Here is a 25862-nt window from a genome sequence, read left to right as displayed (position 1 = left end):
ACTGGTATTAATCAAAACTTCTAAACATTGATAAATAGTTCCAATAACTTTAAAAAATGACAAAGCAGAAGAAAAATCTTTCTAGACGTTCTAACCCCGAATATTCAGGTACAGCCGTTACAGAGCTGAAGCCAGAAAATGCAACATTCCGTCACCTGGACGTGAGTGTTCAAACCCGCCTCAGGCCGCAATTACTGACAATCCCTTTCTAGCACGGGAACTTTTGCACAGAGTGTAATCAAGCTTCTGCAACAAACAGAGAAGTGAAATTAATTAACTGAAATGACATGTACTTCCATACGTGCACTTCTTGTCGGCTGCAATTTGCCCACTGGACAGTACCACAGGGAAGCAGAACAGACTCATAACGATTTTTAAATATTTAAACTTAGAGGCTAAATAGGTTCTCTCTGCCAAAGTAGCTGCGTTTTGAACTTCAAAACTTAGGGAAGAAATGTACCACTGACCACCTGAACCGGACGTAAGATCAGATTAATTCAATGGATGCTGTGAAGGCACTGTATAACGAGTCGCAACCCCAGCACAGTCCCCCACAGTTCAGTGTTCCAGCTCACCGTATGAACTGTCGTCCAGAGCTGCTACAGAACGCCCCGCACCTCACAATGACGTACACTCACTTCACCTCACCAAAACAAGGCGTTTCATCAGACGCGCAATGCTCGCTTAACGTCGCATCCTAAGCGTGAACGACCGAAGCGACCGACAGCACGCTACAGCTTCAGACAACAAAACACAACCGCAGGTATAGTTACGGAAGTGTCGTAGGTTAGCGTCGTCCGTTGCACTGCTTGTCCTTTGTTACAATTCGCGACATTTAAATTGAAGCGTGTTTGAATCTCATCACAACAGCTGACAGCTACGTGTCTTCTTGGAAAAGCGCTTTTTTTTTTCTTTAGAAAAGACCATACCCACCCACCTTGTTTCACACACCGGGGAAACTAGATGGTACTCTACATGCATTACTAGCAGAGCATTTCTTTTTGTCGAAACTGCAAAAAAAAAGTTTAAAACAAAGGGCTGTTCAGCATTATTACACGCTTCCTTTTTTGTAGTGGCTGCTCCAACAACCTTGGAACCCATGACAGAGCATCCACCTGTTGCAATACTAATGCGCTAACTGATATCGAGATTAAGACTTTTTATAGTGTTTAGCACAGTTTTACCTAATTTTGCTCCAGTCATTCGGGGATCTTTATCCTCTCCATCCACTTTATCTTTGTCACAAATATTGGCATCTTTGTCATCTTCAAAAGACTCCTGCTGATCACTGTCACTATCAGAAATTGAAGAGAAATCTTTGTTTACTTTACGTTTGTTGTGAACTTTGGGTGTTTGTTTCCACAGATTTTTTTCTGGCTCTCGCGGACTGATAAAAACCTATCTAATCTACTCTGATCATATCTTGGTAAATATATATGAGTTTTGTGACCTATAATGGTGGTCGTATCAAACCCACTACTGTAGAATACGTTCGGTACTGTGTAACATTTGCAAAATACTCTCTTCGTAACAGCATTTGATCAAATCATTTCGTACAGTTTTACTAAGGAATGTACCTCATTTGCTTTCAGAGCTAAACTATGCCACTAATCAGTATCTCCAAATTCTTCGACACGAAATTTCATCAGTTCTTTAAAGTTACCTATATTTCATATTCTGCAATCCTTTGAGTAAACAGAACCATCATCGTGGTGCCCTCTAAAAGGTATATTCTGCCTCCCAAGAAATATAACGTTCGTTTTGCAAAGAAAATGATAACTTCTTTCTGTTTCGTTTTGCTGTTTTCAATCTCTGTGTGTCCATTTGATTTTCAATGGCTTTCTCGGGATTTTTATAAGAAAGCAGAAAGTCGTTAGCTCGTTCTAAAGCTTGTTGATGATACAGAGTTCTTCTGTGGCATTCCAAGTACGTCTTTTCCTAGTAACTTAGAGAATTTTGTTAGGGGTACGATCAGTAGTGTGTTTAGCTTCATTCCCCTACGGTGACCACCCTTAGAGGAGGCGCAAGAAAAGGACGTACTTTGCAAAATAGGCCTTGTTTTGATAGTGACAAAGCTAACCATGATTTGTATTTATGTAAGTGCTCTTTTTTCAAAGGCACTGTGTGAAGGCTCGGGCGCTCTGTGGCTTCACGGGAAGGCGCCCAACCTGTTTTAATATGGTCCTAAATTCTGGGCAAGCAGTAGCAATGACAACAATGGGGCAAAGCAGATAGTGCCCTGAGGGAAACGCGAAGCGCTCGCTACCGTGGCAGATAGGGGAGACCTCATTAATATTTGGCGCCTGCAATTCGAAGAGGTGGGGGAGCACAAGTCAGTGGTACAGGTAGTACATTTTCTCGGGCACACAAGGTAAGGTGGCTTGGGGAAGTGGAGAAATAAATAAAAACATTTGAATTTATTGTTGGTTTCTTTTTTTTTTTTTTTTTTGAAACGAGGAAAAATTTTGGATATGGAACTGTGTAACTTCAGAATTTTTGAAAGGCTTTTTTACGGATTGTGTTGACCGGCTTGAATGCGGACAAATACAGTGCTGCGTGAAATATGCCTGTAATATAATTTACCATTCCGATTAATTACATTCTGAATTCTACGTCATTGTTGATTTAATCAGAGTTCTCACCTTAGACGTAGAATTAGTCCTTCTGCCACAATTTTAATTCATTAGTCGCCATCGATGTTCTTCTCTTTGTTGACCGTGTGTATCTTCCTAAGTCGGCATCGGTTTACTTCACGAAGACGGTGGAAATCAAGGAATACAATGCAACGTTGCTTTAAATAATTTTCGTAACACTTCGATACTTCTCACTATTTTTATTCACAACACAATAAGACTTGCTGTGCTCGTCGCACAAACCATAATTACTAACTATATGGCTGCCTTTCCGCACACACCAAAATTACGTCCATCCTCCACGAGGCAACAATCGAAAGTGTCTCTTAGCTCCTTCTTGGAGTATGAAACAAAAGAGAATCCAATGTGAACAATACAAAGATTATAATCTACATGCCTCTCAATTTAATCTTTGGCGCAGCCTTTAAGGTATTGTATGTCTCTGCGTCGGAATGTGTCATTACAGGGAACACTGAATTAAATGATTAATCCACTGACCAAGACTCTAAATTCGCGTGCTTAACTTTGGCGCAGATTAAAAATGTTACCATCTGAGTTTAATTTAGTTTGAAGTACAATTTTAAAAGTATTTTATTCTAATTACAGTTCATTTGCTTTCAATTTGCTTATCAACTCTGTGTTAACAAAAGCTTATGAGCTTGTTGCTGTGTGTTAACATTTATGTAAAAGAAGTTACTCAGGAAAAGATTGTGAATGTTACATATTTCAAGAAATTTAATTTTTTTGTCTAAAATAAAACATTTTTGCAATTGTTTGATATTTTTAAGTATTGAAACAGCTTAAATCAGTTGTTTTTGAAGTTTTTTCCTCAGCTTTCGAGGGGAGGACCCCTAAGTCTTCTTTCTCTTCGAGGCAACCGCCCCCACCCACGAAAGTTCATTAATCCGCCTCTGTATGAAACACTTATCATCCGATTTTCAGAAAGCCATAAAGTGAAAAAAAATTGATTCTTTCATATCTCACAGCGTGATATCTATGCTCAATGAAGTACTGAATTCATTTGCGTTATTCGTCATAGCTATTGTGCTGCTCGAAACTAAATAAATGACTACACGAAATTTTTAATATGTTGTAGAGATAAAATCACATTGCGTAGGCTTTGAGTATAGTTCATTTTAGGCCATACATTAATGCATATCAAATGTATCCAACATATCGAAATTGTATTTAAGGTTAGGGGCGGAATGATATTTCTTTTCATTCTTGAGATATTGATGTTACATCAGCGTATTGAGAAGCAATTGATCGTGAAATTCGTTGTATTTCATAAGTGGTTCAAGATATCGAAACGAAGTTTTCTGGAAATGAAAACACGCAAAAAGTACTTATTTCGTCGTGCGACTAACACTCGAAACATTATGGTCAAACGTTTGAGCGGAGTGAAAACAAGACTCTCTATAAATGACACAATGAGTTACTATTGGTTATCCTGTAAGAGGTCCGAGCAGATGTAATACAGATGTAATTTTATGTAAGAGGTACGAGAAGATGTAATTTCGATGTATTGCTCATGCGCTGCCTGCGATATGTATGTAAGAGGTCCGAGCAGATGTAATACGGATGTAATTTTATGTAAGAGGTCCGAGAAGATGTAATTTCGATGTATTGCTCATGCGCTGCCTGCGATATGCAAGGTATAAGAGAATCGCTGACCAGAGAGCAGTGTTGACTGTACGAACTATGTAGCAGCAGCAGTAAGTTGTGGCCAGTGTGTGTGTGTGTGTCTGCTCTGGTCTGGTCTGGTGTATCATGTTGGCTGGCCCGGTCGCGGTGGAGCGATACCGGAGCCTGAGTATTATTGTATAAGGTAAAAAAAAGCAGCTTCGCACATATTTAGTAATATTATGTAAACTCGCATGTATATCTTTTAAAAATGTCCTAATAATAACAAGCACTCATTGCAATTTAAAGAATTTAATATTTTTTTAATGCATGATCATTCCGATTGTTGCAAAAGAAAAACCATTTGCTTCCTTTCATAAATAACAAATGTATAGGCCAGCATTGCACAGAGCTGTGGCGGAAAAGAGCTATTGTAAGAGCAGATAGTTGCCGACTTTATCGAGGCGAGAATTTTTGCTTTTTATTCAGAATGATCTTACAGGGCCATGACGCAGCACTGCCGTCGTCCAAATTTTGCCAGGTTACTGAATTTATTTTTTATTACGAGGTTTAGGAATTTTTCTGTTTCGAGCTTACATTAAATGAGAAAAGAATTTTGTGGGTTCATTAAATGGGAACCAGTTTTGTTGTGAGGTTACACTAAAATTAGAATCATATTATTATTATTATTTACAAAATTTTTTGTGGGGAGGTTACACTTGGCGACGTCCGGCCAGGATCGTATTTCTTTGTGAATCTCTGAGAAGTAGTCATATATCTGCTCTTATTTACTTAAATGTAGTTTGCATCCGGCGCAACGCATTTACTAATTTGTCACTCTTTCTTTCACAGATCATCGGCAATTTCTTGCTCTTTGTTGTAATTGTGTTTGTTCCATTTTTTGCTTTGTCTTTGTTTCATTTTTGTGATTAATTTTGATTTGTGAAAAATGCCGCGAAAAACTGTTAACAGTACATTGCGATATGCAATGAGTGAAAAAGCTGACTCGAATAATTTGACCGATAATACTAGAGACAGTGTAATGATGATAATCCCCTAATTACAGATAATCAGTGCGTACCGACCACTAGTAATGATTTTAATGCTAATGAGGAGCAAACAAATTTAATAGTGTCCTCTGTTAATTTAATGGCAATTGATGATGCGGCACGTTCTGTTACAATGAACGCTGCCCGGTTTGTCACACCCGGTTTGCAAAATTTGAATTGTGCACAAATAATTGTTTCTAACGAAGGTGAACAATGTACTCAAAGTACGTCAGATTTGTTTGATTCCGGTGTAGTAACTAACAGTGCACATCCGATTGGCAAACCTTTTCGAGAATCACATAGTGACCAAATGGTTACACAAAACGTGACAATTGCAGGTACGCCATCAAACAGCACGCAGAATAGAGTAGGTAATATTGGTTTGGATCAAGTTATGGCATTATTGCTACACATTAATGAAAATAACGGAAATCTCAAACAATAACTTAATGAAAATAATGAAAAGTCAAACAATTTAATGAAAATTCCAAACAGTCGAAGAAAGAACAAGACAACAACTTCAAACAACTTAATGAAAATCTTAAACAATTGAATGAAAAATATGACAATCTTAATGAAAAACAAGACAACCTTAATGAAAATTTCAGACAGTTGAATGAAAAACACGACAACCTAAATGAACAGAACAAGCAACTTAGTGAACAGATTACAGCCGTTGCCGCGCAATGTCGCGATACTAAAGAACAATTATGTGAAGAAATTAAGGCTTGTGCTAGGAACAGTAGTGAAGAAATTAGATCTGTGGCACAAGAATTAAATAATACACATGCAGCCACAACTAAATTACTTAGAGACGAAATTAGTGCAGTCGCTAAACAATGTTCTGAAAACGCAACATAGTTACGCGACAAATTTAAAATAATGCCAACAGAACTTTCACGCACACTGGATGCGAAAGTAGACGCGAAACTTGACCAACAGAACAGTCAAACTGACGAACGTTTTAATCACAGTGAAACAGTGAAACGCGTTACCGTAAATTTATACAGGAACAGAATAAAGTAAAGCGACAAGTCATGGAAACAATTACTGCACAGAGATAGGAAGATAAGCGTAAATTGTTTACGAAAGCAAAAACATATGTAGACAACAATATTGCTACAGTAACAGACGAAATTAATGCTATCAAACAGTTGAACACCGAATTACATGATGAAATCTCTGATCTTAAAACAAAAACAGACACACACATAGTAGACTTTCAGACAGTGACCGACAGACTTGAACAATTAGAACTAATACAGGATCCCAATGCCATCAAAGCAGACGTTAAGAAGTTAAACAAAACCACACGTAAAATACAAGAACAAATTAATGCTTGCGATACTAAAAACGAAGATCAGGTAAAAATACTGACTGAAAAATATGATGAATTGGCCAGTCGTATTGATGTTATCGAAAGTAATAATGACACAAATCAGACGATACGTCACCAGTTTCGTTTAATCAAACACCCGAATTCCAAAATTTACAGCAGACAATCAGTGAGATAGGTTCGTCCAATAATACATTACGCAGATGTCAACTTTACAGCAAGAGGTAACAGAGATGAAAAATGTTTCAGCCTTTAACACATCATAGCATACGGCACTTTGCGAACATTTGTCAGACTCACACAGCCAGTATAATCTAGGAAATTTACAGAGAGTACGTGAGTTAGATTACGAACAGTCACAGACAAACAGATTGTCATACAATCCTGAACCTGTTCAGACATACAGAGACGATAATTTTGATTACAAACACTTTCTATCCATAAGAAAATTTAATGTATTTAAAAATGACAGAGTACAGGTACACGCTTTGGACTGGATACAATTTGCTTTTGCATTTTCTCCAGCTTGGCCTGTAATGCAGAAACTAGAATTGGATACAACAATTTGCTTTTGAATTTTCACCGGTATTGCCTGTAACGCAAAAACTAAAATTTATTTGCAGTGCGTAATTGACCTCAGGGGATTCATTACGCTTCGTTGAATATGTGCCGTAGCGTGCACAGGGCCCCGAGCCGTAGTAGTGCTATTTCATCTTTAGTTTTCTGCACTGCTGCCTTCTCTTCTACTATCCTTTATATCTATCAAAACAGCTCGTCAACTATCGGTCTATCTAGGATTAAGGATATGTAATGAAAACCGGATATGACGAGTTTTACCGAAAGTGACAGTTTTCATTAGACGCTCCAGAAATGACAACCACGAGAACTTTAATAACTGTCAACATTATCAGCAACAGGAACCGCATTTTGGTAACAATAGAGGTTTTTCTCAACAACAGCATCAAAACCAGCCGGTTAGCATACCTAACCAAGAATGCAGTCTGCAAGGTCAACCAAGCTTTAATGTTTCGCCGCCTGCACGTATAGCATCGGCTCCACCAAATAGTAACGCACCGCAGCAAGGAAACCAGTACGTACAGAAAACACATCATTTCAATTCCTATCGCAATGCGCCATATAGCAATGACTATCATGACAGACGTAAAAATAATGGTCACAATTTTCAGCATACGTTTAATAACAGTTGGTCTTATCAGCAGCAAAATCATCCGCAACAACATATTATCATGAATGAACCAGACAGTAGATATCATCCCAAACGTAATACGTCAGGAAGAAATAACAGAACAGTACAAATAGTGGAAATTCCACAGCATCCTCCCGCAAATGATAGCACGTCAGATAGAATTTGACTAGATACAGTAGAGATTGCATCTTCCAGCAACGCAAGCAATACTTTTGACACGCAGAATCTTGTTCACGAAAATGTTATTACTTTTGACGACATCCGAGACACTCTTTTGCAGGAAAGACCAGTTATTCAAAAAACCATTTCACACCCTGTCATTGAAGTAAAGATTGGATCATCCAAATTTTCAGCAGTAATCGGTTCTGGATCACCTATGTCAGTTATAAATGAGGAAACTTTCAACGAACGTAACAAAGAGAATACCTATCCTATATTACCATTAGGCAAAACTAAAGTAAAAGGAGCAGTATCTGGTAAAGGAGTAGATGTAAAATTACAGACACATTTATCATTTTGTATTGCAGGTCATACATTTCACTCAAATTTTTGGATTGTTCCCTTATTGACAACAGACGTTATTTTAGGTACGAATTTTCTGGTACAACACGACGCAATTATTGACTTTCAAAATTCCTATTTAATGTTAAAGGATGAAAATGTACAACTGGCATTAGAATTTCAGCACTCTTTATCTGCAGAAGAACAAACAATTAATCGTACAGAGGTCATTTCCGCATCACGTAACATAGAATGTCATTCCGCATTGTTCACTGATACGTACGTACACAACTATAATACTCCAGACGAAGACGACTATGACGTTATGCAAATGATTTCTGATAAAGTTAAACAGAGCAGTGCAAATACAGACGACGAACGCACGCAACTACGCAAAATTCTTTTACAGGAAGCTCCAGTTTTTGACAACGTCCCTGGTACTATGTCCGGTTTTATGTATGAATTTCAAGTTAAACAGCACGACACGTTTAAAGCCAAACATTATCCCATTCCGTATATTCACAGAGAACAAGTTAAGAAAGAATTGCAAGCTATTCTTGACCAAGGAATTATTGAACCGGCAGTTAGTCCGTACATAAACCCACTCCATATTGTTAAGAAAAAGGATGGTTCACTTCGTCTCGTACTTAATTCGCGTCACATCAACGACATTATTATTAATGAAATAGATCGCCCACAGACACTAGAAGAACTTCTACAGAAATTTCATGGTACTGCTATTTATTACACATTAGATTTGAAATCGGGATTTTGGGAAATTCAGCTCCATCCGAACTGCAGAAAGTACACGGCTTTTCTCTGTTTTGGTGACTGTTATCTATTTTGCAAATTACCGTTCGGTTTAAGAATTTCTTCAGCAGCGTTTATTCGCGGTTTGAATACCATACTTCCGACAGAACTTAAAGACAGAATCACAACGCATGTAGACGACATTCTTATTGCAGAAGCTATCTGGTCTGAACACAATCTGATTCTTGAACAACTGTTACGAACTTTACGTGCACAAGGACTCACAGTTAATCTCAGTAAATCGCACTTTGGGAAAACTTCTATTCAATTTCTTGGACATGTAATTTCAGCAGAAGGCATTGCGCCTGACCCGGAAAAACTTCAAGCTTTACGTGACATTATTGTTCCTACGACGAAGAAACAACTACGCAGCTTTTGGGGTTTAATTAACTTTTTTCGTAAATTTATTCATTACTCTGATTTAGACACCCCTAGGTTATGTCAATTGACGGGTAAAAACACTATTTGGTCCTGGGATAGCCAAGCACATTCTGAATTTGTGAATCTGAAAGAAGCTTTGTTGAACGCACCACTTTTATCAAATCCAGATTTTACTAGAAATTTTTTCATTGCTACCGACAGTTCTAACACCGCTTTAGGCGTACACATTTTTCAGGAAATTGAAGAAGATGGTACTACAGTAATTAAAAACATCGCCTTTGCGAGTCGCATTCTGTCACCTGCTGAACGCAATTATTCTGTTACAGAACCTGAAACAATATGTGTTGTATGGGCATTTACGAGATTTAGGCATTTTCTTTATGGAAGACACACTACCGTTTACACAGATCATAGAGCTATACAGTTTTTACTTTCCGCTAAATTTACAAATGGTTCAAATGGCTCTGAGCACTATGGGACTCAACTGCTGAGGTTATTAGTCCCCTAGAACTTAGAACTAGTTAAACCTAACTAACCTAAGGACATCACAAACATCCATGCCCGAGGCAGGATCCGAACCTGCGACCGTAGCGGTCTTGCGGTTCCAGACTGCAGCGCCGTTAACCGCACGGCCACTTCGGCCGGCGCTAAATTTACACACGACAGATTAAGCAGATGGAAACTTTATTTACAGGAATTTAATTTTACAATTGTTCACATTCCTGGTACACAAAATATTGTAGCAGACGCACTATCCCGTTCTCTCAGCAACAATCAGCAAGACATCGTAACCAACTTCTGCAAAGCAAATTTCAGCGTCATGTATATTCAACAAGTTGCATTTGAAAATTTCATTTCGTCGTCATTACGAGACATAGCACAAGAGCAGGGTAAAGACAACGTATGGAAAGAAATTAAACACCTTTGGCAAGATAGGAATAATGTTACCATCAGAAACCATTACACTGTACGCAATAATATTCTGTTTCGCCGCTCTCATCCTGACAGCAACAATTAGTTACTATGCATTCCTGACGAGCTTGTTAACAAATTAATTTGGTATACTCATTTAAGTTACGCGCATTGTGGAGCCGGAAAATGTTTTCTAATACTGAGACAGAACTGTTATTTTACCAACATGGAGAAACGTATTCGACGAGTTTTAGCGTCATGTAAAATCTGCCAGAAAGCTAAGTCAGATACGACTTCACATATTCCTCCGTTACATCCCATTGTACCTGTTAAATTGAGACACATGGCCGCTGTAGACATTTTTGGTCCGATTCCTAGAACTAATAGAGGTTTTTGCTACATCTTTGTCGCTGTTGAACTCACTTCAAAATTTGTTACTTTCACTCTGTTACGCAAAGCTACTGCTAAATCTGTTTCGAAAGCATTTGTAAAACATTTTTTATTTCATGTAGGGCATGTATTGAAAGTAATTTCCGACAATGGACCACAATTTAGATCTGCTATATGGACACATATGTTACGAACAAGAAACATTTCTCCGATCTATATATCGAAGTATCATGCTTCTTCGAACCCTTGTGAACGATTAATGAAAGAAATTGGTAAACTGTGTAGAATATACTGCCATAAAAGACATATTGATTGGGACACACAAAATACTCTCATTCCAGGATGTAATTAATTCCATACCAAATGAATCTACTATGCTATCTCCGACCGTTATACTGATAAATGTTGAACCACCTAACAATATTAAAGAATTAGTATCCTTTTCTACATCTCGGCGACTACGACACCATGAAATAATTGACATTGCGCTGAACAACATCAAACGTGCCGCAGAGCGCCGGAGAAGACAGCAACAACAGGTTTGTACACGCCATGACTTTCACATTGGACAGAAGATATTAGTACGTACACACTATTTATCTAACAGAGGAAAGAATAGATGTAGTAAATTTGAGCTTCTATATGCAGGTCCATACAGAATTCGCAGCATTCGTCACCCCAATGTAGTACATGTCGAAACTCTGAGAACCAGAAAAAGTAAAGGCAATCACCATGTCTCCAATATTAAACCCTTTATTGAATGAACGTACTTTATGATTTATCACACTGTAATGCCTTTTCCTGATTTTTATATGACCAATGATGCAATTATTTATATGAACACTTACTGATGATTATTATATTTTTTCTTGGCAAGTGCCCGGTAAGGTAAGGTTAGCAGGTCGCTTTTCTTGTCGTTACACATCAGACCATGCACATTTTTTCAGATAAACTTACACATTTTATGACCACTTATGCAATTATATCTATGTGATTACTTACTGATGATTATCATATTTTTTCTTGGCAAGTGCCCAGCAAGGTAAGGTTAGCAGGTCGCTTTTCTTGTCGTTACACATAAGACCGTGTATATTTTCCAGATAAACTTACATATTTTATGAACAATTCTGTAATTCTATCTAGTGACATATTAATTTTATCAAATTCTTTCTCCATTAAAGTCTTCAATTCACGCCTCTATCAACTACACAACATACAAGCTGAACACAAAGAAAGTCATTTCTTGTCGTTATATATCAGACCGTGCACATTTTCCATTTTTCATGTATGTATGATTGTTTTCTTGTTTGTTTGTATGCACTATGAAATCTTTAAGATATAACAAACACCAGTTGACTTTGACATTTTTGCCTTATGATATCTCAACATCGTGACTATTTTACATTTTTTTTGCTAGTACATTATGATACTCTGTGTACATTTTTGCACCTGCACACTGTCTATGTTTTTGACATATTACGTTTTCCGTCATGCTATGCTGTATGCTTAATTATATCATTAGAAACCAGTTTTACTTAATGGGTATATGATTTAAATGCAAGACATTAATCATTGTTCATCATTTTCAGAAAGCAATAACATCTAAATGAAATAAATGAAACAAACCACAGTGGATTACAATGAAATGGAAATTTCACCTTCGGAATGAACGAAAGAAGATGCAATACCTCGCCACAAAGAGTAAATGGTTCAGAATTAACAAACATTAACATGAATACACTATACACATCGTATGATAGCAGTCTTAACTAATTATTTTTCTTTCAGAATACGAGGCGATTTATGCAGGCTGTCAGACAGAACTACAAATCTTAGTTTTAGTAATGAGATATGCTAGAAACAAGGAACTCTATACTATGAATAGTTGTATGAAGTAAATGGTAATATGAATAATGAATAATGAAGTGTCTTTTTACAGATGATAATGAATGATGATGAATAGTGATGAAGAATATGGTAATATGAATAATGAAGTTTTTCTTTGCAGGTGATGATAATAATGAAGTTATGGTGACATGAATAATGAAGTTTTTGTTTACAGGTGATGACAGCGATAAATTTTATATGGCCACTAAACGCACCACTTTTATGTTTTTCTTTGCAGATGAGGATAATGATGAAGTTTATATATTTACTGTTAGTTAAGAAATGCTATGTAGTTATTTAAGTATTTGTTGCAGTTCGTTTTGACAGTATGTCTTATGTCGCATGGTATAATGACTGAAGGTTTTGGAAAGGACAGCTAGAGTACATACATATTGAGTACACATTTCATTACCTGTTAATTCGAAGTTCACAACTTTTCAGCATAATATGCGTTTCTTCTTTCAGCTTAATAATCCATTTTGTATTTTTTTAGGAGAAGTTATTCATGCAATTAATGTGCTATAAGCAGTTAGTCATTAAGCCTGTTCTAGTACTTGCATTTTTTTTTACCCATTTGTGTGTGTCATTCATGAATGTGATCGCATATACTCTACTTGTTTCATAACCTTGCTACAGCTGACTCATGACGAATGACGTTACCTATCCTCATTTGCAGCAATAAGTCAAAAGCAAATATTTTCATGCGCCAGCAATTAATTATCGATCCCAACGCAATGCATTGCTAGCACAAAAAAATATAGACTTTGAATAATAGTTACTGTGTGTTACATTTAAAATATGTCTTATGTCACTGGAATGATCAGTTCTGAGTAATACTGAATGATGTTTTCTAATCACAGACCTTGAGTAATAGTTACAGTGTGTTACATTTTCAATATTTCCTATGTCACTTGAATGATGAGTTCCAAGCAATACTGAATGATGTTTTGTAATAATGCATAAATACTATGCCAATAATTTCTGTAAATAATATTTTTGTTGTACTCTATAAATGCTATGCCAATAATTAACTCTCATTTTGAATGATAACTTCTGAATAATACTGAATAAGGTTTTATAAAAATATAAGAATACTTTGTAACTGGTAAATATGTCGTATGTCACTTGAATGATGAAACACGTATGTAACGTAGCAGCGATGGCGAGGCATTGCAGCGTCTCTGACCAAAGAGTATGCGCTTGACCGCGTGAGTGTTACGAGCAGTACTCTGTCAGTAGTCGTTGCGAGCAGTAGCTCTGTTCAGTTGAGGGCTGTACGCTAGTAGTCGTCATGCAGAGCGGTCGGTCAGTAGTAGCAGCCCAGTGCGGTTGTGTGATGTAGTCTGTCGGCAACACTGGTCAAGATGCTGAATGAGGTATACTGTTAATTAAGATAATCATCGGATAATGTAAAGTTTATTTATTGTAATTAATTTTCAACAAGTGCCCCCAATAATAATTTTGATTTCAAAAGCAATTTTACATAAAATTTTTATTTAATTGAAGTAACTATTTCGTTGCACTTCCCTTAAACAAAAGTTTCAGTTTTCAGTTAAATAATAAAAAAAAAGGAATATTATTATTTGCAATGCAGTTCCTCCGAGCCGTGCGCAAGAATAAGAGCAGAAATTTGACTAGCTGTTACAATGAGGTAAGAATTTAATTCTGATTTTTGCACAGGGCCAAAGACCGATATTTTGGTGTAATTGAATTATCATTATCACAGAGTTTTTCTTATCACTGAATTCACTTTAAAATTTTTTGTGAAGAACTTATATTTGAGTCAGATTGCTAATTTTTGTTTAATTGTCATTGTCAGTAGATTCCATTGTGGGGAGGTTACACTTAGCGCAATGTCCATTAGCATTTCTAAATAATATTGTCTTTTCTTTTAAATTTTTGTGGGGAGGTTACACTTGGCGACACCCAGTCCAGGATCGTATTTCGTTCAGAATCTTTTGAAAAACAGTCAGATATCTGCTCTTATTTGCTTAGATATAATTAGGATTTGGCGCTACGCTTTTACTAATCTTGTGACTTTCTCTCTACAGGTCAACGGCAATTCGTTGCTCTGTTGTATTTGTGTGTTGCTTTTGCATTTGTGCTTATTGTTTTGTGAATAATTGTGACTACTCTTAAAATGCCGCGAAAGACCATGAATAGTGTATCGCGAGGTATTATGAATGAATTTACCGACTTAAACAACGTGACCGATAGTAATTGTGACACGCAGTGTAATGATGACAATCCTGCGTTCACTAACAATCAGTGCATTCCAACCACTAGTGATGACTTTTACCTTGATAATGAACAAACGAACTCAATTGTCTCGTCTGTTAATTTGACGACAATTGATGACGCAGGACGCTCTATTGTAATGAGCGCTACCCAGCTTAACACACCCGGTTTGGAAAATTCAAGTAACATACAGACAAATTTTTCGAATGAAAATGGTAAATGTAGTGAAAGTACGACGGATTTATTTAATTCCGAAATAGGGACTGACAGTGTATGTTTGACTGACAAACCTTTTTGTGAATCTCAGAATAACCAAATGGTTACGGAAAGCGAGACAATTCCAGGTACACCACTAAACAACACGAGGAATAGAAATGATGATGTTGTGTCGAATCCAATTATGGCATTTTTGCTACAAATGAATAAACAACTTAATGAAAAACTGGACAACACTTCCAAACAACAGAGTGAAGATTTCAAACAACAACTTAATGAACAGGTCAAACAACTTAGGGAAGATAACAAACACTTAAATGAGAAACTTGACAATAATGACGAAAATCTCAAACAACTTAGTGAACAGGTCAAACAAGATAATGAAAAACTCAAACAACAGTTAAATGAAAAATTAGACGACAATTCCAGACAGCTTAGTGAACAAATAAGAGCCGTTGCCGCGCAGTGTCATGACACTAAGGAACAGTTGCGAGTGGAAATTGAGGCTTGTTCAAAAAAAAGTAGCGAAGAAATTAAGTCTGTTGCTCAGGAATTAAGGGAATTGCAAACAGCTGCAACAGAGACACTCAGAGACGAAATTAGCGGAGTCGCTAAACAATGCTCTGAAAAAGCTACACAATTACGGGACGAGTTTAAAGCAATGACGGTAGAACTTTCGCGCACAGTGGACGCAAAGATAGACGCGAAATTCGAACAGCAAAACACTCAGATTGACGAACGCTTTAATCTTCACATACAAAACAGTGATACGCGTTTCCGTAAATTTATTCAGGATCAAAATAAAGTCAAACGTCAAGTCATGGAAACAATCACGGCTCAGAGACAAGAAGACAAACGTAAAATGTTCGCGAAAGCCAAGACATACGTAGACAACAATATTGCCTCGGTGTCCGACGAAATTAATTCCATCAAACAATCGAACACAGAATTACGTGATGAAATTTCTGATCTTAAGTCAAAAACAGATACATACACAGTAAATATTCAAACAGTGACAGACAGATTCGAACAATTAGAACTAACACAGGACTGCGATGTCATCAAAGCTGATGTTAAAAAACTGAGCGAAACTACGCGTAAGTTGCAAAAACAGATTAATGCGTCTGATTCTAAAACCGATGATCAGGCAAAAATACTGACTGAAAAATATGATGAATTAGCCAGTCGTATTGATGCTATCGAAAGTAGTAATGAAAATAAATCAGACGATACTGCACCGATTTCATTTAACTAAACACCTGAATTTCAAAATTTACAGCAGTCAATTAATGAGATCGATTCGTCTAATAACACGTTGCGTAGAAAATTGTCGAGTTTACAACAAGAAGTAACAGAGATGAAAAACATTTCAGTTAATAATAACATACAACAGACGCCACTTTATGAACATTTGTCAGACTCACGCAGCGCGTATAATTTGGGTAATCTACAGAGAGTACGGGACTTGGATTCCGATCAACCACAGTTCAATAGACTCTCTTACGATCCTGAACATGCTCCATCACACAGAGATGATAATTTCGACTACAAACATTTTCTGTCAGTGAGAAAGTTTAAGGTTTTTAAAAACGATAGAACGCAGATTCACCCACTGGGTTGGATTTAACAATTTAGCTTTGCTCTTCCACCGACTTGGCCTGTAACACATAAACTTGAATTTATTTGCAGTTTTTTGGAAGGCGAACCGGCAACTCGTATGAGACCGATCGCGAGACATTGTTACTCGGTAGAGGAATTTCAGAATGCTTTTCTGTCAGCGTACTGGTCGAAGACGACACAGCGCGGAATTAAAGACCAATTAATTAGCTTACCAAATTATGAGAACACAAATTTTCCCAGTGTTACGCAATTTTTTGAGCACATGGTGCAACAAAACCAGTACCTAAGTGAACCGTACAGTGAATCCGCACTTATACAATTATGCATTTCCAAATTACCACGGTCATTACGAGTGTCACTTCTAACGGGGCAGCAAAAAGAAAACATTTCAGCATTCAGAGATCTTTTACAGCTCTTGGAAGTACAGCAATCTGATTATTCTTTTGTAAACAAAAACTTTTCGTGTAACAACCAAGGTCAACAACAGTACTGCAATTATGATCAGACACGTAATTTCAATAGAAAAGATAACAGACGCTTTAGAAACGACAACTACCAGAACTTTGGTAACAGACAAAATTCTAATTATCAATATCGTCAAAATTTTCAGCAACAGGAATCACACTTTAGTGACAATAGAGGTGTTTCACAACAACAACATCAAAACCAGCCGGTTAGCATACCTAACCAACAATGGAATGTACAAGGTCAACCAGCCTTTAATGTTCCGCCGCGTGCACGTATAGTTCGGGATCCAACAAATAGTAACGCACGGGAGCAGAGAAACAACTATGTACAAAGAAGACAGTATTTCAATTCCCATCGCAATACACCGTATAGGAATGACTATTACGACAGACGTAAAAACGATGAGCACAATTACCAGCGTACATATAATAACAGTCGGTCTCACCAACAGCAAAATCATACGCAAGAACATATTCTCATGAATGAACCCGACAGTAGGTACCATCCAGAGCGTAACACGTCTGGAAGAAGTAATAGGACAGTTCAAATAGTCGAAATGCCACAGAATCCTCCTAATAATAATAACACGTCAGATAGAATCTGACTAGATACTGTACAGGACGCATCTTCCAATAATACAAGCACTACCTTAGACACGCAAAATGTTGTTCACGAAAATGTAATTACTTTTGACGACATCAGAGACACTCTTTTACAGGAAAGACCAGTTATTCAGAAAACCATTTCACATCCTGTTATCGAAATTAAAATTGGTTCACCGAAATTCTCAGCAGTAATTGATTCCGGATCACCAATATCAGTAATAAATGAGGAGACTTTCAACGAGTGCAACAAAGAGAATACGTATCCGACATTACCATCAGGCAAAACAAAAGTGAAAGGAGCAGTACCGAGTAAAGGAGTAGACGTTAAATTACAGACGCATTTATCATTTTGTATTGGAGGTCATACTTTCCACTCTAATTTTTGGATTGTTCCTTTATTGACAACAGACGTAATTTTAGGTACGAATTTTCTGGTACAACACGACGCAGTTATCGATTTTCAAAATTCTTATTTAATGTTAAAGGATGAAAATATACAATTTGCTTTAGAATTTCAGCACTCTTTATCTGCGGAAGAACAAACAATTAACCGCACAGAGGTCATTTCCGTATCACGTAACATAGACTGTAATCCCACATTGTTCACGGATACGTACGTACACAACTATAATACTCCAGACGAAGTGGACTACGACGTAATACAAATGATTTCCGATAAAGTTAGACAAAGCAGTGCAACTACAGACGACGAACGAACGCAATTACACAAAATTCTTTTACAGCAAGCTCCAGTTTTTGACAACATTCCTGGTACTATGTCCGGCTTTATGTATGAATTTCAAGTCAAACCGCACGACACATTTAAAGCAAAGCATTATCCCATTCCATATATCCACAGAGAACAGGTTAAAAAAGAATTGCAGGATATGCTTGACCAAGGAATTATAGAACCAGCAGTTAGTCCGTACATAAACCCGCTACATATTGTTAAGAAAAAAGATGGCTCGCTTCGCCTTGTACTTGATTCACGTCACATTAATGACATTATTATTAATGAAACAGATCGACCACAGACACTAGAGGAACTTTTACAGAAATTTCATGGTACAGCTATTTATTCTACACTAGATTTGAAATCGGGATTTTGGCAAATTCAACTTCATCCAAATTGCAGAAAATATACAGCTTTTCTATGTTTTGGCGACTGTTATCAATTTTGCAAATTACCGTTCGGCTTAACTATTTCTTCTGCAGCTTTTATTCGCGGTTTGAACACAATACTTCCGACAGAACTTAAGGACAGAATCACAACGTATGTAGACGACATTCTTATCGCAGAAGCTAACTGGTCTGAACACAATCTGATTCTTGAACAACTGTTACAAACTTTTCATGCACAAGGACTCACAGTTAACCTCAGTAAATCGCATTTTGGCAAAACTTCCATAAAATTTCTTGGACACGTAATTTCAGCAGAAGGCATTGCACCAGATCCGGAAAAACTTCAAGCTCTACGTGACATTACTGTTCCTACGACAAAGAAACAACTACGCAGTTTTTTGGGCTTAATTAACTTTTTTCGTAAATTTATTCATCACTCTGCTTTAGACACACCCAGATTATGTCTATTAACAGGTAAAAACAGTATTTGGTCTTGGGATAAGCAAGCACATTCTGAATTTGTGAACCTGAAACACTCTTTGTTGAATGCTCCACTGTTATCGCACCCAGATCTTACTAGAAATTTTTCCATTGCCACTGACAGTTCCAACACCGCTTTAGGCGTACATATTTTCCAGGAAATTGAAGAAGATGGTTCAATAGTAATTAAAAACATCGCATTTGCGAGTCGCATTTTGTCACCTGCTGAACGAAATTACTCCGTTACAGAATTGGAAACATTATGTGTTGTATGGGCTTTTACGAGATTTAGGCATTTTCTTTATGGCAGACATACCACCGTTTACACAGACCACAGAGCGATACAATTTTTGCTTTCAGCTAAATTTACTCACGACAGATTAAGCAGATGGAAACTATATTTACAAGAATTTAATTTTACAATAGTTCACATTCCCGGTACGCAAAATGTTATAGCAGACGCACTATCGCGTTCTCTCAGCAACAATCAGCAAGACGTAGCAACCAACTTCTGCAAAACAAATTTCAGTGTCATGTACATTCAGCAAGTTGCATTTGAAAACTTTATTTCATCGTCATTACAGGACATAGCAAAGGAGCAAAATAAAGACAATGTGTGGAAAGAAATTAAACACCTTTGGCAAGATAGAAAAAATGTTACGATTAGGAACCACTACACTGTACGCAATGACATTCTGTTTCGCCGCTCTCATCCTGACAGCAACAATTGGTTATTAAGCATACCTGACGAACTGGTTAACAAACTAATCTGGTACACTCATTTAAGTTACGCACATTACGGAGCAAGAAAATGTTTTCTTATACTGAGACAGAACTGTTATTTTACTAACATGGAGAAACGTATACGACGAGTTTTAGCGTCTTGTAAAATTTGCCAGAAAGCTAAATCTGACACCACTTCACATATTCCTCCATTATATCCCATTATACCTGTTAAATTAAGACACATGGCTGCAGTAGATATTTTGGGTCCGATTCCGAGAACTAACAGAGGTTTTTGCTACATCTTTGTCGCTGTTGAGCTCACTTCAAAATTTGTTACTTTCACTCCATTACGCAAAGCTACTGCCAAAACTGTTTCGAAAGCATCTGTAAAACATTTTCTATTTCATGTAGGGCATGTGATGAAAGTAATTTCTGACAATGGATCTCAATTTCGTAGTAGTGTATGGACACGCATGTTACGAGCCAGAAACATTTCTCCGATCTATATATCCAAGTACCACGCTTCTTCGAACCCCTGTGAAAGATTAATGAAAGAAATTGGTAAGCTGTGCCGAATATACTGCCACAAAAGACATATTGATTGGGATACACACATACTCTCATTCCAAGACGTAATTAATTCCATTCCAAATGAATCCACTATGCTATCTCCGTCTGTTATACTGAAAAACGTTGAACCACCGAACAAAATTAAAGAATTAGTAAACTTCCCTAAATGTCGTCGACTAAGACACCACGAAATAATTGACATTGCGCTGAACAACATCAAACGTGCCGCAGAGCGCCGGAGAAGACAGCAAAAACAGGTTTGTAGACGCCGAGACTTTCACGTTGGACAGAAGATATTAGTACGTACACACTATTTATCCAGCAAATTAAAAGGTAAGTGCAGTAAATTTGAACTTCTATACGCAGGTCCATATCGGATTCGCAGCATCCCTCACCCCAATGTTGTACACGTCGAAACTTTGAGAACCAGAAAATCGAAAGGCGATCACCATATCTCCAACATTAAACCGTTTATTGAATGAAACCACTTTATGATTCAACACACTATGATGCCATTTACTAATGCAATTATATTCACCTGACTAATTACTGATGATTATCGTATTTTTCTTGACAAGTGCCCGGCAAGGTAAGGTCAGCAGGTCGCTTTTCTTGTCGTTACACATCAGACCGTGCACATTTTCCACTTTTTTTTGTGTATGATTATACTCCAGTTTTGTTTATATGCACTGTGAAATAGTTAAGATATAACACACACCAGTTGACTTTGACATTTTTTGCCTTATGACATCTCAACATCGTGACTGTTTTACATTTTTTTGCTGCTGCATTGTATTATTCTGTGTACATTTTTGCATCTGAACACTGTCAATGTCTTTGACATATTACGTTTTCTGTCATGTTATGCTGTATGGTTAATCATGTTACCATAAACCAGTCATTATCTAGTGGGTATATGATTTAAATGCAAGACATTAATCTTTGTTCATCAATTTCAGAAAGAAATGATGCGTATAAGAAATAAATTTAACATAAATGGGAATTTCACCTACGGAATAAACGAAAGAAGATGCAATAACTTTATGAGGAAGAGTACATGGATCAGGATTAACAAGCATTAACAAGAATATACTATACTCATCACAGAATAGCAGTCTTAACTAATTTTTTCTTTCAGAATACAAGGTGATTGATGCAGGCTGTCAGAGAGAACTACACATCTTAGTTTTAGTGATGAAATATGCTAGGGAAAAGGAATAGTTGTATAATGAGTAATGAAGTGATTTTTTGCAGATGATAATGAATACTGATGAATAATGATGAAGGATATGGTATTATGAATAATGAAGTTTTTCTTTACAGGTGATGATAATAATGAAGTTATGATAATATGGATAATGAATAATGAAGTTTTTTCTTTACAGATGAGGATAATGTTGAAGTTATGTATTTATGTTATGTAGTTATTTAAGTATTTGTTGCAGTTTACTTTGACAGCAGGTGTTATATTGCATAGTAGGATGACGGAAAGTTTTGGAAAGGACAGCTATGGAACACATTTTTATACACATTTCACTACCTGTTAATTCGAAGTTCACTACTTTTCAGCATAGTATGCGCTTCTTCTTTCAGGTCAATAATCCATTTTGTATTTTTTTCAAAAGAAGCTTTTCATGATACTTACTAAACCTGTTACTTATTATACCTGTTCTTGTACTTGCATTTTTATTTTTTACCCATTTGTGTTTATCATTTATGAATGTGATCACATATACTGCCTTGTTGCTTAACCTTGCTACAGCTGACTCATGACGAATGACGTTACCTATTCTCATTTGCAGCAATAGGTCAAAAGCAAATAGTGTTATGCCTCAGCAATTAATTATCGATCCCAACGCAATGCATTGCTAACAAAAAAAAAAATGTATTACCAGTCCCAAGTAGTGATACCAGTTTGAGAAAGTTCTGAGTAATGCTGATCAGCTCTGAATAGTATGTCACTTCAGTAATGACTTCTTAATGAGACAAAAAAAAAGTATATATATAAAATAATGCTTTGTCACTAGCTAATAACTGCCACTGTTTATTGTAATGAGACTACTTATAATGCCTGTGATTATTAATGCTTTGATTGTAATTAGCTGATTTTTAATAATGACTTTGTAATGATCTGAATAATACTGAATGATGAACTATGTTTTATTCTATTCAATACTTGCTGGCCACTGAGTGCCAATAATTAATGTCACTCGATGAATTGTTATTAATTATGCCATTAATTAGCTCTTGTTTTCAATGTTCATACTTTGTAATTGGAAATGAATGTGACTGTTTAATAATGCTTTGTAATTAGAAGAAGGCTAATGATTCTTACTAGATTGGAATGACACATAATTAATTAACTATGCTATTGTTTCATAATGCTTTGTAATTAGGAAAAAGCTAATGATTATTACTATTGAAATGACAAATGATTAATTAACTGACAAATAATTAATTAACTATGCCATACTTTGTAACTGGAAAAGAATGCGATTGTTTAATAATGCTTTGTAATTAGGAGAAGGCTAATGATTCTTACTATATTGAAATGACAAATGATTAATTAACTATGCCATACTTTGTAACTGGAAAAGAATGCTATTATTTCATAATGCTTTGTAACTAGGAAAAGAAAGCTACTGATTCTATGTAAAACAATTAATGAACATTTTTCTGTAATACTACATACTTGGTACAGAAATGTTCAATAACTGGGCTATGAATGCCACAAACTACTAATGAAGACTGTAATTGTCAATATTATGTGACTTAATGTCCTTCACCTCATGAGTTAACTACCCTGAATTACTGCAATGTCCATTTGTCCTGTTTATCCTAGTGATCATGGAGCACTATCTTTGGTTTTGCACTAATTCTACGTTGGTGTGCCTTGTAAGAGCGTGGTGTTGACACGACATGCTGTCCACCACCGTGAGCGATGAAGACGTTATTATGGTCCCACTGTTTGGTGTACCTAATGTACTGCCAAAATGAAAACATGGAATATTACTACGACAATTCAGTGTCTTGGCTACACTGATAAATTCTGTTGGGAAAAGAACTTCAAGTTGTGTCACTTGGTGTTGTACTTCTGTGGAAAGGTATGGACTTTCAGAACAGCTGTGTGCAATCTAAAGTGCTACAACCATGATGCAATCCTTCCCTTTCCTATCCTAATTCTTGTCACATAATGAAAATCATTTTTTTGCTAACATCATTTATGTTCGTGGGTTATACATTTTTTTTTCGATTCGCTGAACTCCAGTGCGAGTACACTTATGTCACTGGTCGACATGATTTTTTACCATTATGTTTATTTATTGCGAAAATGCTAAAGACATTTTTTTTTTATTTGTTCTGAAGTACAGTATATGTGCACTCTTGTCTTTTATATTGTATATACATTTTTTATTTTGATGATATGCTCTGAACTACAGTGCATGTGCACGTATGTTAGGTGTTAATATGTTTTCTACTGAACTTCAGTGCCTGTGCACTTTTCTCATTTTTCAATATGATTTGTACTCATTCTGTATATTCAATACTTCAATGCGTATGCACTTATGTCATTTGTTACTCATTGTATATACATTTCATCATTTACTGATATGTTCTCAACTCCAGTGCATGTGCACTCATGTCACTTGTCAACATAATATTTTTTGCCAGTTTGTTTATTTGTTCTGAATATGCTAAAGAATTTTTTCAGTGCCTGTGCACTTTGTTATCTGTCAAATAATTTGTATATACATTTTTCTGATTTGCTACTATGTTTTGTACTCACATTTTGTCTTTGTCTGATATATTTTGTACTTAGTGCGTGTGCACAACATTTAATTTATGTACTACATCTAAATATTCTGTAAATTGTAGAAGTTTATTAATTAAAGAAAAATTTTGCCGCACTTGGCAAGTCCAAATGACTCACCATCGCTGCCAAATTTTTGCCCCCCCCCAGTGGAGGGTTATGAAACACGTATGTAACGTAGCAGCGATGGCGAGGCATTGCAGCGTCTCTGACCAGAGAGTATGCGCTTGACCGCGCGAGTGTTACGAGCAGTACTCTGTCAGTAGTCGTTGCGAGCAGTAGCTCTGTTCAGTTGAGGGCTGTACGCTAGTAGTCGTCATGCAGAGCGGTCGGTCAGTAGTAGCAGCCCAGTGCGGTTGTGTGATGTAGTCTGTCGGCAACACTGGTCAAGATGCTGAATGAGGTATACTGTTAATTAAGATAATCATCGGATAATGTAAAGTTTATTTATTGTAATTAATTTTCAACAAGTGCCCCCAATAATAATTTTGATTTCAAAAGCAATTTTACATAAAATTTTTATTTAATTGAAGTAACTATTTCGTTGCACTTCCCTTAAACAAAATTTCAGTTTTCAGTTAAATAATAAAAAAAAAGGAATATTATTATTTGCAATGCAGTTCCTCCGAGCCGTGCGCAAGAATAAGAGCAGAAATTTGACTAGCTGTTACAATGAGGTAAGAATTTAATTCTGATTTTTGCACAGGGCCAAAGACCGATATTTCGGTGTAATTGAATTATCATTATCACAGAGTTTTTCTTATCACTGAATTCACTTTAAAATTTTTTGTGAAGAACTTATATTTGAGTCAGATTGCTAATTTTTGTTTAATTGTCATTGTCAGTAGATTCCATTGTGGGGAGGTTACACTTAGGGCAATGTCCATTAGCATTTCTAAATAATATTGTCTTTTCTTTTAAATTTTTGTGAGGAGGTTACAATGATGAAAAATGTTTTGTACTATTCAATACTTGCTATATGTTTAGTAACTGGCCAATGAATGCCACTGTTTCTTATTTTGATTTTGTATTATGTCACCTACATGCTATTATATATGAATACCAGTAGCTTGATGCTACACTCATTACCTCCTGTTTTGAAGGATGACATCTGATGGTTTGTAACTGGCCAAACAGTGCCAATGATTACTATAACTAGATAAATTATGTAAATGGTATGCCATTAATTAACTCTTGCTTTCAATGATCACTTTTAAATAATGTATAAAAATGGTTTGTAACTGGCCAATGAGTGCCAATATTTACTGTCATCAGAT

Source organism: Schistocerca piceifrons, chromosome 8, assembly GCF_021461385.2.
Source record: "Schistocerca piceifrons isolate TAMUIC-IGC-003096 chromosome 8, iqSchPice1.1, whole genome shotgun sequence".
NCBI lineage: Eukaryota > Metazoa > Arthropoda > Insecta > Orthoptera > Acrididae > Schistocerca > Schistocerca piceifrons.
This window is presented reverse-complemented; position numbering follows the sequence as displayed.